Source organism: Oncorhynchus keta, chromosome 15, assembly GCF_023373465.1.
Source record: "Oncorhynchus keta strain PuntledgeMale-10-30-2019 chromosome 15, Oket_V2, whole genome shotgun sequence".
NCBI classification, from domain to species: domain Eukaryota; kingdom Metazoa; phylum Chordata; class Actinopteri; order Salmoniformes; family Salmonidae; genus Oncorhynchus; species Oncorhynchus keta.
This window is the reverse complement of record NC_068435.1, coordinates 5,914,029-5,931,242: the sequence shown is the minus strand read 5'-3', so window position 1 is coordinate 5,931,242 and position 17,214 is coordinate 5,914,029. Positions and strand designations below refer to the sequence as shown.

Below are 17,214 nucleotides of genomic sequence, written 5' to 3'. Positions count from 1 at the left end.
TAAAAACACATACAGTAACGCTATTCACAGAATGTAATGTTTTGTTGTAGATTCTAACCCCATGAGGGGTATACCCTATTATAAACATATTTTCCTGATCATAAAGGACATAGAGGTTTTGGGTTATCTATATATTACTGTATATTAACATATATATATGTATGTGTGTGTGTTTGTGTGTTTATAGTGAACACCCCTCACTTCCTGACCATAAAGGGTGTAGAGGTGAATGCTGGACAGACGGCCGCCTTCCACTGTACTGTTAACGGACGACAGAGAAACAACTTCAACCTCTGGTTACAGGTAACAACAACACCTTATCCTGACCCCTGACCCGACAGAGAGACAACTGACCCAACACCTGACCCCAGAACAACTTCAACCTCTGGTTAACAACAATACCTAACCCCTGACCCCTAAACCTAAGACTCCACTGTACTGTCCACTGTACTGTTAACGGACGACAGAGAGACAACTTCAACCTCTGGTTACAGGTAACAACAACACCTTATCCTGACCCCTGACCCCTGACCCCTAAACCTAACAATCCACTGTACTGTTAACGGACGACAGAGAAACAACTTCAACCTCTGGTTACAGGTAACAACAACACCTTATCCTGACCCCTGACCCCTGAACCTAACAATCCACTGTACTGTTAACGGACGACAGAGAGACAACTTCAACCTCTGGTTACAGGTAACAACAATACCTTATCCTGACCCCTGACCCCTGAACCTAACAATCCACTGTACTGTTAACGGACGACAGAGAAACAACTTCAACCTCTGGTTACAGGTAACAACAACACCTTATCCTGACCCCTGACCCCTGACCCCTGAACCTAACAATCCACTGTACTGTTAACGGACGACAGAGAAACAACTTCAACCTCTGGTTACAGGTAACAACAACACCTTATCCTGACCCCTGACCCCTGACCCCTGAACCTAACAATCCACTGTACTGTTAACGGACGACAGAGAGACAACTTCAACCTCTGGTTACAGGTAACAACAACACCTTATCCTGACCCCTGACCCCTGAACCTAACAATCCACTGTACTGTTAACGGACGACAGAGAAACAACTTCAACCTCTGGTTACAGGTAACAACAACACCTTATCCTGACCCCACCTGACCCCTGACCCCTAAACCTAACAATCCACTGTACTGTTATTGGACGACAGAGAGACAACTTCAACCTCTGGTTACAGGTAACAACAACACCTTATCCTGACCCCTGACCCCACCTGACCCCTGAACCTAACAATCCACTGTACTGTTAACGGACGACAGAGAAACAACTTCAACCTCTGGTTACAGGTAACAACAACACCTTATCCTGACCCCTGACCCCTAAACCTGACAATCCACTGTACTGTTAACGGACGACAGAGAAACAACTTCAACCTCTGGTTACAGGTAACAACAACACCTTATCCTGACCCCTGACCCCTAAACCTGACAATCCACTGTACTGTTAACGGACGACAGAGAGACAACTTCAACCTCTGGTTACAGGTAACAACAACACCTTATCCTGACCCCTGACCCCTGACCCCTAAACCTAACAATCCACTGTACTGTTAATAGACAACAGAGAGAGAACTTCAACCTCTGGTTACAGGTAACAATGTTCACCCAAAATGTTACACTTCACTTTACTACTGGAGGTGTTTTCATTAACCTGCCTCCCCACCAGGGATCTCCAGTTCAGTACCTGTTGTGCAGGCTTTGGTTCCAGCACAACAACAAACACCTGATTCAGATAAAACCACATGGTACCGGTTGGAGATTATGACTGGTTGTTGATATTGATGATTTGAACTAGACATTACTGCCCGGGAAGGAACAAGATCGTAGCGGTATCGTAGCGGTAGGTAGTAGGTTTCACTATATCAAACCCTGGCCTACACTCTTGGAAGAAAGGTGCTTATCTAGAACCTAAAAGAGTTCACCAACTGGAGACCCGAGAGAGAGAGAAGAGGAGAGGGGGCCGAAAATGTATTTTATTTGCCCCCAAGGGGTCTGAATACTTTCTGGAGGCACTGTAGATAACAAATATTTATATATATATATATATATATATATATACAGTATATCACAAAAGTGAGTACACCCCTCACATTTTTGTAAATATTTGAGTATATCTTTTCATGTGACAACACTGAAGAAATGACACTTTGCTACAATGTAAAGTAGTGAGTGTTCAGCTTGTGGCAACCTGTGAAGCTCTGGTGAACTCCATGCTCCATAGGGCTAAACCAGTGCTGGAAAATGATGGTGGCCACACAAAATATTGACACTTTGGGCCCAATTTGGACATTTTCACTTAGGGGTGTATTCACTTTTGTTGTCAGCGGTTTAGACATTAATGGCTGTGTGTTGAGTTATTTTGAGGGGACAGCAAATTTACACTGTTACACAAGCTGAACACTCACTACTTTACATTGTAGCAAAGTGTCATTTCTTCAGTGTTATCACATGAAAAGATATACTCAAATATATACAAAAATGTGAGGGGTGTGCTCACTTTTGTGATATACTGTATATATATATTTATATATTTATGTTTATATGTACCATATACAGTGCATTCGGAGAGGAATCAGCCCCCTTGACTTTTTCCACATTTTGTTACGTTATTGCCTTATTCTAAAATTGATTAAATCGTTTTCCCTCATCAATCTTCACACAATACTCCTTAATGACATCACAATACCCCTTGGTGACATCACAATACCCTTTGATGACATCACAATACCCCTTGATGACATCACATCAATACCCCTTGATGACATCACAATACCCCTTAATGACATCACAATACCCATTAATGACATCACAATACCCCTTAATGACATCACAATACCCCTTGATGACATCACAATACCCCTTGATGACATCACAATACCCCTTGATGACATCACAATACCCCTTGATGACATCACAATACCCCTTAATGACATAACAATAACCCTTGATGATAAAGCAAAAAACATGTTCTTAGAAATTAATTATCACATTTACATAAGTATTCAGACCCTTTACTCAGTACTTTGTTGAAGCACCTTTGGCAGCGATTACAGTCTTGAGTCTTCTTGGGTATGATGTTACAAGCTTGGCAGACCTGTATTTGGGGAGTTTCTCCCATTCTTCTCTGCAGATCCTCTCAAGCTCTGTCAGGTTGGATGGGGAGCGTCGCTGCACAGGTATTTTCAGGTCTCTCCAGAGATGTTAGATCGGGTGGTTTTGCATTGTCTTGACTGTGTGCTTAGGGTCGTTGTCCTGTTGGAAGGTGAACCTTCGCCCCAATTTGAGGTCCTGAGCGATCTGGAGCAGGTTTTCATCAAAGATCTTTCTGTACTTTGCTGTTGGCTCTCTTGTTGGATCTGCAAACACACACACACACACTGTTGTCCCCTCAAACACTGATCCAATCAAGGTCAAGCCACTTTAGTATTTAAACCTGTCAATTTTATTTTTGCCTAATCCTACGTTTTGAGAGCTAACCCCTGTCTGTGTTTCAACAGGGTGGACGCGAGGCCCCTAATGAAGTCCACTAAATGAACATGTACCACTAAAACTACATCTAACCTGCTGTGTGTTTCAACAGGGTATTGGTGGACGCGAGGCCCCTATGAAGTCCACTAAGCCGTGGAACAACAGACGCTTCATTGGCACCTTCGACGTGGAGAACACCACTAAGGGAGACTCAGGACGCTACCGATGTATAGTCCACTCTGACAAGGGGGTTGGCGTGTCCAACTATGGACAACTCACCATAAAACGTAAGCACTGTAGTAGTATTTCAGTCATTCTCCTCCAAAACCTTTCTTAAAATGACGTGGTGAATTTTGAAATGGAACCCACAACAACTGAAATAGCCTCAACATTCCCACGACCTTCGTAGAGCAATGAGCACAAGACATATACAACCAGGAAATGATTCAGACGTTGTTTTCCAGAATATCCCCACACCAATATCTCTACCTGTACATGCCCATCTGATCATTTATCACTCCAGTGTTAATCTGCAAAATTGTATTATTCGCCTACCTCCTCATGCCTTTTGCACACATTGTATATAGACTGCCCATTTTTTTCTACTGTGTTATTGACTTGCTAATTGTTTACTCCATGTGTAACTCTGTGTTGTCTGTTCACACTGCTATGCTTTATCTTGGCCAGGTCGCAGTTGCAAATGAGAACTTGTTCTCAACTAGCCTACCTGGTTAAATAAAGGTGAAATAAAAAAATAAAAAATAAAAGACGAAAGAAAGCCCAAACGAGGTTAAATATAAAACACAGCCAGAGAAGAGGTGAAAGAAAGCCCCAACGAGGTTAAATATAAAACACAGCTAGAGAAGAGGTGAAAGAAAGCCCCAACAAGGCTAAATATAAAACAGCCAGAGAAGAGGTGAAAGAAAGCCCCAACGAGGTTAAATATAAAACACAGCCAGAGAAGAGGTGAAAGAAAGCCCCAACGAGGTTAAATATAAAACACAGCCAGAGAAGAGGTGAAAGAAAGCCCCAACAAGGCTAAATATAAAACAGCCAGAGAAGAGGTGAAAGAAAGCCCCAACGAGGTTAAATATAAAACACAGCCAGAGAAGAGGTGAAAGAAAGCCCCAACGAGGTTAAATATAAAACACAGCCAGAGAAGAGGTGAAAGAAAGCCCCAACGAGGCTAAACATAAAACAGCCAGAGAAGAGGTGAAAGAAAGCCCCAACAAGGCTAAATATAAAACAGCCAGAGAAGAGGTGAAAGAAAGCCCCAACGAGGTTAAATATAAAACACAGCCAGAGAAGAGGTGAAAGAAAGCCCCAACGAGGTTAAATATAAAACACAGCCAGAGAAGAGGTGAAAGAAAGCCCCAACGAGGTTAAATATAAAACACAGCCAGAGAAGTAAAGGTTTATGTTGATGTGTTCTCTAGTGGACTGGGATGTGTGTGTTCTCTATAAAGTCATGCCCTTGAACGAGTGGAGAGGATTGACCCATTCTAACCTAAATGATGATACAGACCCATTCCACCCTAAAGGACAAGGCAGACCCATCTTCTGTTTCCTGCTTCTTCCTGTCTTTTCCTGCTCAACAACATCAGCCATAATACTCCAGAGATGGGCGCCGACAGAGATGGCCGCCTCGCTTCGCGTTCCTAGGAAACTATGCAGTATTTAGTATTTTTTTACGTTTTATTTCTTACATTGGTACCCCAGGTAATCTTAGGTTTCATTACATACAGTCGGGAAGAACTACTGAATAAAAGAGCATCGTAATCTCACCATTATTACGACCAGGAATATGACTTTCCCGAAGCGGATCCTGTGTTCTGCCTTCCACCCAGGACAACGGAATGGATCCCAGCCTGCGACCCAAAACAAAGACGTCGTAAAAGAGGCAAACGAAGCGGTCTTCTGGTCAGGCTCTGGAGACGGGCACATCGCGCACCACTCCCAAGCATACTACTCGCCAATGTCCAGTCTCTTGACAACAAGGTTGATGAAATCCGAGCAAGGGTAGCTTTCCAGTGAGACATCAGAGACTGTAACGTTCTTTGCTTCACGGAAACATGGCTCACTTGAGAGACTCTATCCGAGTCGGTGCAGCCAGCTGGTTTCTCCACGCATCGCGCTGACAGAAACAACCATCTTTCTGGTAAGAAGAGGGGCGGGGGTGTAATGCCTTATGATTAACGAGACGTGGTGTGATCATAACAACATACAGGAACTCAAGTCCTTCTGTTCACCTGATTAGAATTCCTCACAATCAAATGTCGACTGCATTATCTACCAAGAGAATTCTCTTCGATTATAATCACAGCCGTATATATTCCCCCCCAAGCAGAGACATCGATGGCCCTGAACAAACTTTATTTGACTCTATGCAAACTGGAAACCACAATATGAAAACAAGACTCCCTAAATTGTATCAGGATATCGATTGCGCTACCAGGGCTGGTAAAACCCTGGATCATTGTTATTCTAACTTCCGCGACGCATATAAGGCCCTCCCCCGGCCTCCTTTCGGAAAAGCTGACCACGACTCAATTTTGTTGCTCCCAGCCTACAGACAGAAACTAAAACAAGAAGCTCCCGCGCTCAGGTCTGTTCAACGCTGGTCCGAACAATCTGATTCCACACTTCAAGACTGCTTTGATCACGTGAAATGGGATATGTTCCGCATTGTGTCCAACAACAACATTGACGAATACGCTGATTCGGTGAGCGAGTTCATTAGAAAGTGCATTGACGATGTCGTACCCTTAGCAACGATTAAAACATTCCCAAACCAGAAACCGTGGAATGATGGCAGCATTCGCATGAAACTGAAAGCGTAAACCACTGCTTTTAATCAGGGCAAGGTGACCGGAAACATGACCGAATACAAACAGTGTAGCTATTCCCTCCGCAAGGCAATCAAATAAGCTAAGCATCAGTATAGAGACAAAGTAGGGTCGCAATTCAACGGCTCAGACACAAGAGGTATGTGGCAGGGTCTACAGTCAATCCCGAAAGAAAGAAAACCATCCCTGTCGCGGACCAGGATGTCTTGCTCTCAGACAGACTAAATAACTTTTTGCCCGCTTTGAGGACAATACAGTGCCACTGAAATGGCCCGCAACCAGAACCTGCGGACTCTCCTTCACTGCAGCCAACGTGAGTAAAACATTTAAATGTGTTAACCCTCGCAAGGCTGTAGGCCCAGACGGCATCCCCAGCCGCATCCTCAGAGCATGCGCAGACAAGCTGGCTGGTGTGTACTGACATTTTCAATCATTCCTTATCCCAGTCTGCTGTTCCCACATGCTTCAAGAGGGCCACCATTGTCCCTGTTCCCAAGAAAGCTAAGGTAACTGAGCTAAATGACTACCGCCGCGTAGCACTCACTTCCGTCATCATGAAGTGCTTTGAGAGACTAGTCAAGGACCATATCACCTCCACCCTACCTGACACCCTAGACCCACTCCAATTTGCTTACCGCCCAATGACGCAATCGCAACCACACTGCACACTGCCCTAACTCATCTGGACAAGAGGAATACCTATGTGAGAATGCTGTTCATCAACTACAGCTCAGCATTTAACACCATAGTACCCTCCAAAATCGTCATCAAGCTCGAGACCCTGGGTCTTGACCCCACCCTGTGCAACTGGGTACTGGACTTCCTGATGGGCCGCCCCCAGGTGGTGAGGTAGGTAACAAGATCTCCACCCGCTGATCCTCAACACTGGGGCCCCACAAGGGTGCGTTCTGAGCCCTCTCCTGTACACCCTGATCACCCACGACTGCGTGGCCATGCACACCTCCAACTCAATCATCAAGTTTGAGGACGATACTACAGTGGTAGGCTTGATTACCAACAACGACGAGACGGCCTACAGGGAGGAGGTGAGGGCCCTCGGAGTGTGGTGTCAGTAAAATAACCTCACACTCAACATCAACAAAACAAAGGAGATGATTGTGGACTTCAGGAAACAGCAGAGGGAGCACCCCCCTATCCACATCGAGGGTAGTACGTTTTAAGTTCCTCGGCGTACACATCACAGACAAACTGAATTGGTTCACCCACACAGACAGCGTCGTGAAGAAGGCGCAGCCGCACCTCTTCATCCTCAGGAGGCTGAAGAAATTCAGCTTGTCACCAAAAGCACTCACAAACTTCTACAGATGCACAATCGAGAGCATCCTGGCGGGCTGTATCACCGCCTGGTACGGCAACTGCTCCGCCCACAACTGCCCACAAAAGGCTCTCCAGAGGGTAGTGAGGTCTGCACAACGCATCACCGAGGGCAAACTACCTGCCCTCCAGGACACCTACACCACCCGATGTCACAGGAAGGCCATAAAGATCATCAAGTACAACAACCACCCGAGCCACTGCCTGTTCACCCCGCTATCATCCAGAAGGCGAGGTCAGTACAGGTGTATCAAAGCAGGGACCGAGAGACTGAAAAACAGCTTCTATCTCAAGGCCATCAGACTGTTAAACAGCCACCACTAACATTGAGTGGCCGCTGCCAACACACTGACTCAACTCCAGCCACTTTAACTTGTTATGGCTGAAATCCCGATATCGGTGTAAGTGTAATCAACAACCGCTGAATAGCATAGCGCTACATACAATAAATATTACTACAAATACAAATATTTATATTCATGAAATCACAAGTACGATATAGGAAAACACAGTTTAGCCTTTTGTTAATCCACCTGTCGTGTCAGATTTTGAAATGATGCTTTACAGTGAAAGCAATCCAAGCGTTTGTGTAAGCTTATCGATCTCACGATAAAACATTAAGTACACTTAGCATCAGGTAGCTCGGTCACGAAAATCAGAAAAGCAACCAAATGAATCGTTTACCTTTGATGATCTTTGGATTTTTTCACTCACAAGACTCCCAGTTGCACAACAAATGATCATTTTGTTCCATAAAGATTATTTTTCTATCCAAAATAACTCCGTTTGTTTGTCGCGTTATGTTCAGAAATCCACAGGAAAGAGTCATCACGACAACGCAGACAAATTCCAAATAATATCCATAATGTCCACAGAAACATGTCAAACGTTTTTTATAATCAATCCTCAGATTGATTTTAAAATATATAATTGATAAGATATAAACTGCAAATGTCTTTCACAGTAGGAGAGGGAAAATCAATACCTATCCAAACTCTGTTGCGTGAGCAAAACTCATGTGACCACTTGACGCAATGTTATCATTCTGGCTCATTTTTCAAAATAAAAGCCTGAAACTATGTCTGAAGACTGTTGACACCTTGAGGAAGTGATAGGAAAAGGAATCTGGTTCATATCCCTTTAAATCCAGCAAAGGGAAGCTATGGAACATGGAGTTTTCAAAATAGAAGCCACTTCCTGCTTTGATTTTCCTCAGTGTTTCGCCTGCAATATCAGTTCTGTTATACTCACAGACAATATTTTGACAGTTTGGGAAACTTTAGAGTGTTTTCTATCCAATACTAATAATAATATGCATATATTAAAAACTGAGACTGAGGAGCTGGCCGTTTACAATGGGCACCTTTTCATCCAAGCCACTCAATACTGCTCGTGCAGCCATAAAAAGTTACTAATGGAAATTGATGTAAAAATATATCACTAGCCACTTTAAACAATGCCACTTTATATAATGTTTACATACCCTACATTACTCATCTCATATGTATATGTATATACTGTACTCTATATCATCTACTGCATCTTTAGGTAATACATGTATCACTAGCCACTTTAAACTATGCCACTTTGTTTACATACCCTACATTACTCATCTCATATGTATATACTGTACTCGATACCATCTACTGCATCTTGCCTATGCCGCTCTGTACCATCACTCATTCATATATCTTTATGTACATATTCTTTATCCCTTTACACTTGTGTGTATAAGGTAGTAGTTTTGGAATTGTTAGGTTAGATTACTCGTTGGCTATTACTGCATTGTCGGAACTAGAAGCACAAGCATTTCGCTACAATCGCATTAACATCTGCTAACCATGTGTATGTGACAAATAAAATTTGATTTGATTTGAACCATTGAGGGCAAGTAGGGGGCATTACCACGCGCACACACGCGCACACACACACACACACACACACACACACACACACACACACACACACACACACACACACACACACACACACACACACACACACACACACACACACACACACACACAGATGAACCTCTCTCATACCACCCTCCTCTTTTCCCTGCAGTTTGATATGGATTTATGGACTGAGTGTGAAACTAAATCCAGCATGGGCCTCTTTCCTTCAGCCCTATAGTCCTGTAATGGCCGGGTATATTTCTTCACCTCAGTCGGCCTGCCCTGTCTATTGAATTTACTGGCCTGACCTTTTTTTTTGTCTGGCAGCTTCGTGTTTGATTGATAGGTCTAATCCAGTGTGTCTGGATGGAGGGGTGTCAATCATGTTATAACGGCCCCGTCCTCAGAGTTTTACACAGAGAGAGATGGGAAGACAGAGGTTGCGTCTCCATTGACACCCTATTCCCTACTAACCCCATAGGCCCTGGTCAATAGAAGTGCACTACTATCCCCATAGACCCTGGTCAATAGAAGTGCACTACTAACCCCATAGACCCTGGTCAATAGAAGTGCACTACTAACCCCATATACCCTGGTCAATAGAAGTGCACTACGAACACCATAGACCCTGGTCAATAGAAGTGCACTACTAACCCCATAGACCCTGGTCAATAGAAGTGCACTACTAACCCCATAGACCCTGGTCAATAGAAGTGCACTACTAACCCCATAGGCTCTGGTCAATAGAAGTGCACTACTAACCCCATATACCCTGGTCAATAGAAGTGCACTACTAACCCCATAGGCTCTGGTCAATATAAGTGCACTACTAACCCCATATACCCTGGTCAATAGAAGTGCACTACTAACCCCATAGGCCCTGGTCAATAGAAGTGCACTACTAACCCCATAGGCCCTGGTCAATAGAAGTGCACTACTAACCCCATAGGCCCTGGTCAATAGAAGTGCACTACTAACCCCATAGGCCCTGGTCAATAGAAGTGCACTACTAACCCCATAGGCCCTGGTCAATAGAAGTGCACTACTAACCCCATAGACCCTGGTCAATAGAAGTGCACTACTAACCCCATAGACCCTGGTCAATAGAAGTGCACTACTAACCCCATAGACCCTGGTCAATAGAAGTGCACTACTAACCCCATAGGCCCTGGTCAATAGAAGTGCACTACTAACCCCATATACCCTGGTCAATAGAAGTGCACTACTAACCCCATAGACCCTGGTCAATAGAAGTGCACTACTAACCCCATAGACCCTGGTCAATAGAAGTGCACTACTAACCCCATAGGCCCTGGTCAATAGAAGTGCACTACTAACCCCATATACCCTGGTCAATAGAAGTGCACTACTAACCCCATAGACCCTGGTCAATAGAAGTGCACTACTAACCCCATAGACCCTGGTCAATAGAAGTGCACTATGAACACCATAGACCCTAGGCAATAGAAGTGCACTATAAAGTGTCCAATATATTGTGATAGACAGTGTTTATTTTGTTTAACCTCTATTTAACTTGGCAAGTCAGTTTAAGAACAATTTATTATTTACAATGAAGGCCTACCCCGGGCCAAACTCTTTTTAACAACACTGGGCCAATTGTGCGCCACCCTATGGGACTCCCAATCACGGCCGGTTGTGATACAGCCTGGAATCAAACCAGGGTGTCTGGAGTGACGCCTCTAGCGGTGAGATGGAGTGCCTTTAGACCGCTGAACCACTCGGGAGCACAACATTTCATTGGTGTGTTCATGGAGAATTTAGTGTTTAATAATATACTGTCCTAATATACTGTCCTGTAGGCACTCAGTAACACACTCGGCAACATACACACAAATATCTGCGTCACTAGAGATTGGTCGTTAGATACAAATCAGGATTTTTTTCTCCCCCTAACAAAAAGTAAAGTGTGTTTCATAAAAACCCCTCGATAATATTGCAGTCAATCATGTGATATAAATCAAGGCATATACTGCAGGTAACCTAGTAGTGAAGACCGTTGGGTCAGTAACTCTGTAGGTAACCTAGTAGTGAAGACCATTGGGTCAGTAACTCTGTAGGTAACCTAGCTGTTAAGACCATTGGGTCAGTAACTCTGCAGGTAACCTAGCAGTTAAGACCATTGGGTCAGTAACTCTGTAGGTAACCTAGTAGTGAAGACCATTGGGTCAGTAACTCTGTAGGTAACCTAGTAGTGAAGACCATTGGGTCAGTAACTCTGTAGGTAACCTAGCAGTGAAGACCATTGGGTCAGTAACTCTGTAGGTAACCTAGTAGTGAAGACCATTGGGTCAGTAACTCTGTAGGTAACCTAGCAGTTAAGACCATTGGGTCAGTAACTCTGCAGGTAACCTAGTAGTTAAGACCATTGGGTCAGTAACTCTGTAGGTAACCTAGTAGTGAAGACCGTTGGGTCAGTAACTCTGTAGGTAACCTAGCAGTTAAGACCATTGGGTCAGTAACTCTGTAGGTAACCTAGTAGTGAAGACCATTGGGTCAGTAACTCTGTAGGTAACCTAGCAGTTAAGACCATTGGGTCAGTAACTCTGTAGGTAACCTAGCAGTGAAGACCATTGGGTCAGTAACTCTGCAGGTAACCTAGCAGTTAAGACCATTGGGTCAGTAACTCTGTAGGTAACCTAGCAGTGAAGACCGTTGGGTCAGTAACTCTGCAGGTAACCTAGTAGTGAAGACCGTTGGGTCAGTAACTCTGTAGGTAACCTAGTAGTTAAGACCGTTGGGTCAGTAACTCTGTAGGTAACCTAGTAGTGAAGACCGTTGGGTCAGTAACTCTGTAGGTAACCTAGCAGTTAAGACCGTTTGGTCAGTAACTCTGCAGGTAACCTAGTAGTTAAGACCATTGGGTCAGTAACTCTGTAGGTAACCTAGCAGTTAAGACCGACAGGTAACCTAGTAGTGAAGACCGTTGGGTCAGTAACTCTGTAGGTAACCTAGTAGTGAAGACCATTGGGTCAGTAACTCTGCAGGTAACCTAGTAGTGAAGACCGTTGGGTCAGTAACTCTGTAGGTAACCTAGTAGTGAAGACCATTGGGTCAGTAACTCTGTAGGTAACCTAGCTGTTAAGACCATTGGGTCAGTAACTCTGCAGGTAACCTAGCAGTTAAGACCATTGGGTCAGTAACTCTGTAGGTAACCTAGTAGTGAAGACCATTGGGTCAGTAACTCTGTAGGTAACCTAGTAGTTAAGACCATTGGGTCAGTAACTCTGTAGGTAACCTAGTAGTGAAGACCATTGGGTCAGTAACTCTGTAGGTAACCTAGTAGTGAAGACCGTTGGGTCAGTAACTCTGTAGGTAACCTAGTAGTGAAGACCATTGGGTCAGTAACTCTGCAGGTAACCTAGTAGTGAAGACCATTGGGTCAGTAACTCTGTAGGTAACCTAGCAGTTAAGACCATTGGGTCAGTAACTCTGTAGGTAACCTAGTAGTGAAGACCATTGGGTCAGTAACTCTGTAGGTAACCTAGCAGATCAGACCATTGGGTCAGTAACTCTGTAGGTAACCTAGTAGTGAAGACCATTGGGTCAGTAACTCTGCAGGTAACCTAGTAGTGAAGACCATTGGGTCAGTAACTCTGCAGGTAACCTAGTAGTGAAGACCATTGGGTCAGTAACTCTGCAGGTAACCTAGTAGTGAAGACCATTGGGTCAGTAACTCTGCAGGTAACCTAGTAGTTAAGACCATTGGGTCAGTAACTCTGTAGGTAACCTAGTAGTGAAGACCGTTGGGTCAGTAACTCTGTAGGTAACCTAGTAGTTAAGACCATTGGGTCAGTAACTCTGTAGGTAACCTAGTAGTTAAGACCATTGGGTCAGTAACTCTGTAGGTAACCTAGCAGTTAAGACCATTGGGTCAGTAACTCTGTAGGTAACCTAGTAGTGAAGACCATTGGGTCAGTAACTCTGCAGGTAACCTAGCAGTTAAGACCATTGGGTCAGTAACTCTGTAGGTAACCTAGCAGTTAAGACCATTGGGTCAGTAACTCTGTAGGTAACCTAGCAGTTAAGACCATTGGGTCAGTAACTCTGTAGGTAACCTAGTAGTTAAGACCATTGGGTCAGTAACTCTGTAGGTAACCTAGCAGTTAAGACCATTGGGTCAGTAACTCTGTAGGTAACCTAGTAGTGAAGACCATTGGGTCAGTAACTCTGCAGGTAACCTAGCAGTTAAGACCATTGGGTCAGTAACTCTGTAGGTAACCTAGCAGTTAAGACCATTGGGTCAGTAACTCTGTAGGTAACCTAGCAGTTAAGACCATTGGGTCAGTAACTCTGTAGGTAACCTAGTAGTGAAGACCATTGGGTCAGTAACTCTACAGGTAACCTAGCAGTGAAGACCATTGGGTCAGTAACTCTGTAGGTAACCTAGCAGTTAAGACCATTGGGTCAGTAACTCTGTAGGTAACCTAGCAGTTAAGACCATTGGGTCAGTAACTCTGTAGGTAACCTAGCAGATCAGACCATTGGGTCAGTAACTCTGTAGATAACCTAGCAGATCAGACCTTTGGGTCAGTAACTCTGTAGATAACCTAGCAGATCAGACCTTTGGGTCAGTAACTGAAAGGTTGCTTGTTCAAATCCCTGCACTGTCTAGTTGTGAAAAATCTGTCTGTGTTCTTGAGCAAGGCAGTTAACCCTCGTTGCTCTGGATAGGAGTGTCTGCTAAAAATGGCTTTGAAGTAAAATACATAAACAAGTATTGGATAATATAATAATATATATAATATAATAATATATATATAATATAATAATATATATAATATAATAATATCATCAACAATGGATCATCAACAATGGGCTTTGTGTTCCATGGAGAGTTAAAATGAATGCCGGACTTGCATTATTTTCCAACTCATAGATCCCCGAGAATATTATCCCTTTTCACCATGGCTATAATTTAACACATTTGCCTCTAGAAATGTTTTCAACATCCACTGAAGTAACTAGCAAGTTTACTAAAATAGCTACAATTAGTTGACTTGGTAACCAAAACAGACTAGTTTAGTTATACCAAACCATTAGTCCTTGCTTGCTATTATGATAAAAATGCCAAACTTGTTTTCAATTCGACTTTCAGAAGCAGTTGAAACATAGAACATTTAGATTTCTATCCCGTTTCAAATGGTGCTTCATGATCTGACAATAATTCAGTTTAGAACTCAATCCAGTGCTCTCAATTGAACCCACTCTGTCAATGAGCAAAACTGTATTTTTCACAGTCGTAAGTGTCTCAAACAAACAGTCTGTATCGCATCTTATTGTAGCAGGCATTAAACATTGTGCTAACTCCGGGTATGGCTGGGAATCCAGTTGTGTATTCACCGTAACCATGCATTATGATCTGAGATACTCCTTTTTCTGACAACTCCTCTTCTCTCTCTCTCTTTCTGTCTCTCCTCTCTCTCCATCTCTCTCTCTCTCCTTCTGTCTCTCCTCTCCCTTCTTCTCCATCTCTCTTTCTGTCTCTCTTCTCACAGAAGTTCCAAAGGAATAAATACATCACAAATGTCATATTATGTATATACAGTGTATAACGTTGCAATGCAAATAGTTAAAGTACAAAAGGGAATATAAATAAACATAGAGGTTGTATTTACAATGGGCCTCCCGAGTGGTGCAGTGGTCTAAGGCACTGCATTGCAGTGCTAGCTGTACTACTAGAGATTCTGGGTTTGAATCCGAGCTGGCTGCGACCGGGAGACCCATGGGGCGGTGCACAATTGGCCTAACGTCGTCCTTGTTAGGGGAGGGAAAGGCCAGCAGGGATGCCATGTCCCATTACGCACTAGCTACTGCTGTGGTGGACCGGGCACAGTGCACGCCAGGTGTAAGGTGTTTTATCATTGGTGCGGCTGGCTTCCGGGTTAAGCAGCAGTGTGTGTTTCGGGAGAACGCATGGCTCTCGACCTTCGCAACTCCGTACGGGAGTTGCTGCGATGGGACAAGACTATATCTACCAATTGTGGACAAAAAGGTGGTAAAAAAAAAATATATATATATAATAATGAGTATTTACAATAAATATGGGTTGTATTTACAACGGTGTTTGTTCTTCACTGGTTGCCCTTTTTTTGTGGCAACAGGTCACAAATCTTGCTGCTGTGATGTCACACTGTGGTATTTCACCCAGTAGATATGTGAGTTTATTAAAATTGTATTTATTTTCAAATTGTTTGTGGGTCTGTGTAATCTGAAGGAAATATGTGTCTCTAATATGGTCATACGTTAGGAAGTGCAGGTCAGTATCCACCTCATTATGTGGGCAGTGTGCACATAGCCTGTCTTCTCTTGTGTCACGACTTCCGCCGAAGTCGGTCTCTCCTTGTTCGGGCGGCATTCTAGCCATTGCCGATCCACTTATCGTTTTCCATTTGTTTTGTCTTTTTCACACCTGGTTTCAATTCCCCAATTACCTGTTCATTATTTAACCCTCTGATTTCCCCATGTTTTTTGTGCGTGATTGTTTTCTGTATGTTCGGTCCGTTATTGTGGGCTCGGTATTACAACATGTTATTGGAATATTTTAGTAAAGTTACTTGTGTTACTCATCTCTGCTGTCCTGCGCCAGTTCTGCCTATGGCAGCCTTTCTCAATAGCAAGGCTATGCTCACTGAGTCTATACATAGTCAAAAATTTCCTTAAGTTTGTGCCAGTCACAGTGGTCAGGTATTGGGGCGATAGGGTAGCCTAGTGGTTAGAGCGTTGGACGAGTAACCGAAATGTACAAATCTGTCGTTCTGCCCCTGAACAGGCAGTTAACCCACTGTTCCTAGGCCATCATTGAAAATAAGAATTTGTTCTTAACTGACTTGCATAGTTAAATATAGGTAAATAAATACAAATTCTGCCACTGTGTTCTCTCTGTTTAGGGCCAAATAGCATTCTAGTTGGTTGCGTCTATTTGGGTTGCTGTCTTGGGTCTGTTTGTGAACAGAGCCTGAGGACCAACTTGCTTCGGGGCTTTTCTCCAGGTGTATTTCTCTGTAGGTGATGGCTTTGTTATGGAAGGTTTGAGAATCACTTCCTAAAAGGTTGTAGAATTTAACAGCTCTTTCCTGGATTTTGATAATTAGTGGGTATCTAATTCTGCTCTGCATGCATTATTTGGTGTTGTACACAGAAGATATTTTTGCAGAATACTGCATCCAGAGTCTCAATCTGGTGTTTGTCCCATTTTGTGAATTCTTGGTTGATGTGCAGAGCTCAGACCCCACACCATGAATGGCAATGGGTTCTGTAACTGATTCAAGTATTTTTAGCCAGATCCTAATTGGTATGTCAAATTGTATGTTCCTTATGATGGCATAGAATGGCCTTCTTGCCTTGTCTCTCAGCTCTTTTAGAGCTTTGTGGAAGTTACCTGTGGAGGTGATGTTTAGGCCGAGGTATGTATAGTTTTTTGTGTGCTCTAGGGCAATGGTGTCTAGATGGAATTTGTATTTGTGGTCCTGGCGACTGGACGTTTTTGGAACACCATTATTTTTGTATTTTATTGAGATTTACTGTCAGGGCCCAGGTCCGTCAGAATCTGTGCAGAAGATCTAGGTGCTGTTCTAGGCCCTCCTTGGTTGGGGACAGATCTAGGTGC

General features: G+C 43.6%; 1 pseudogene; it reads left to right on the top strand.

The window, feature by feature from the left end:
• LOC127907536 (receptor-type tyrosine-protein phosphatase mu-like) overlaps positions 1-17,214 on the top strand; it is an 830,490-nt pseudogene that overhangs the window by 338,798 nt on the left and 474,478 nt on the right.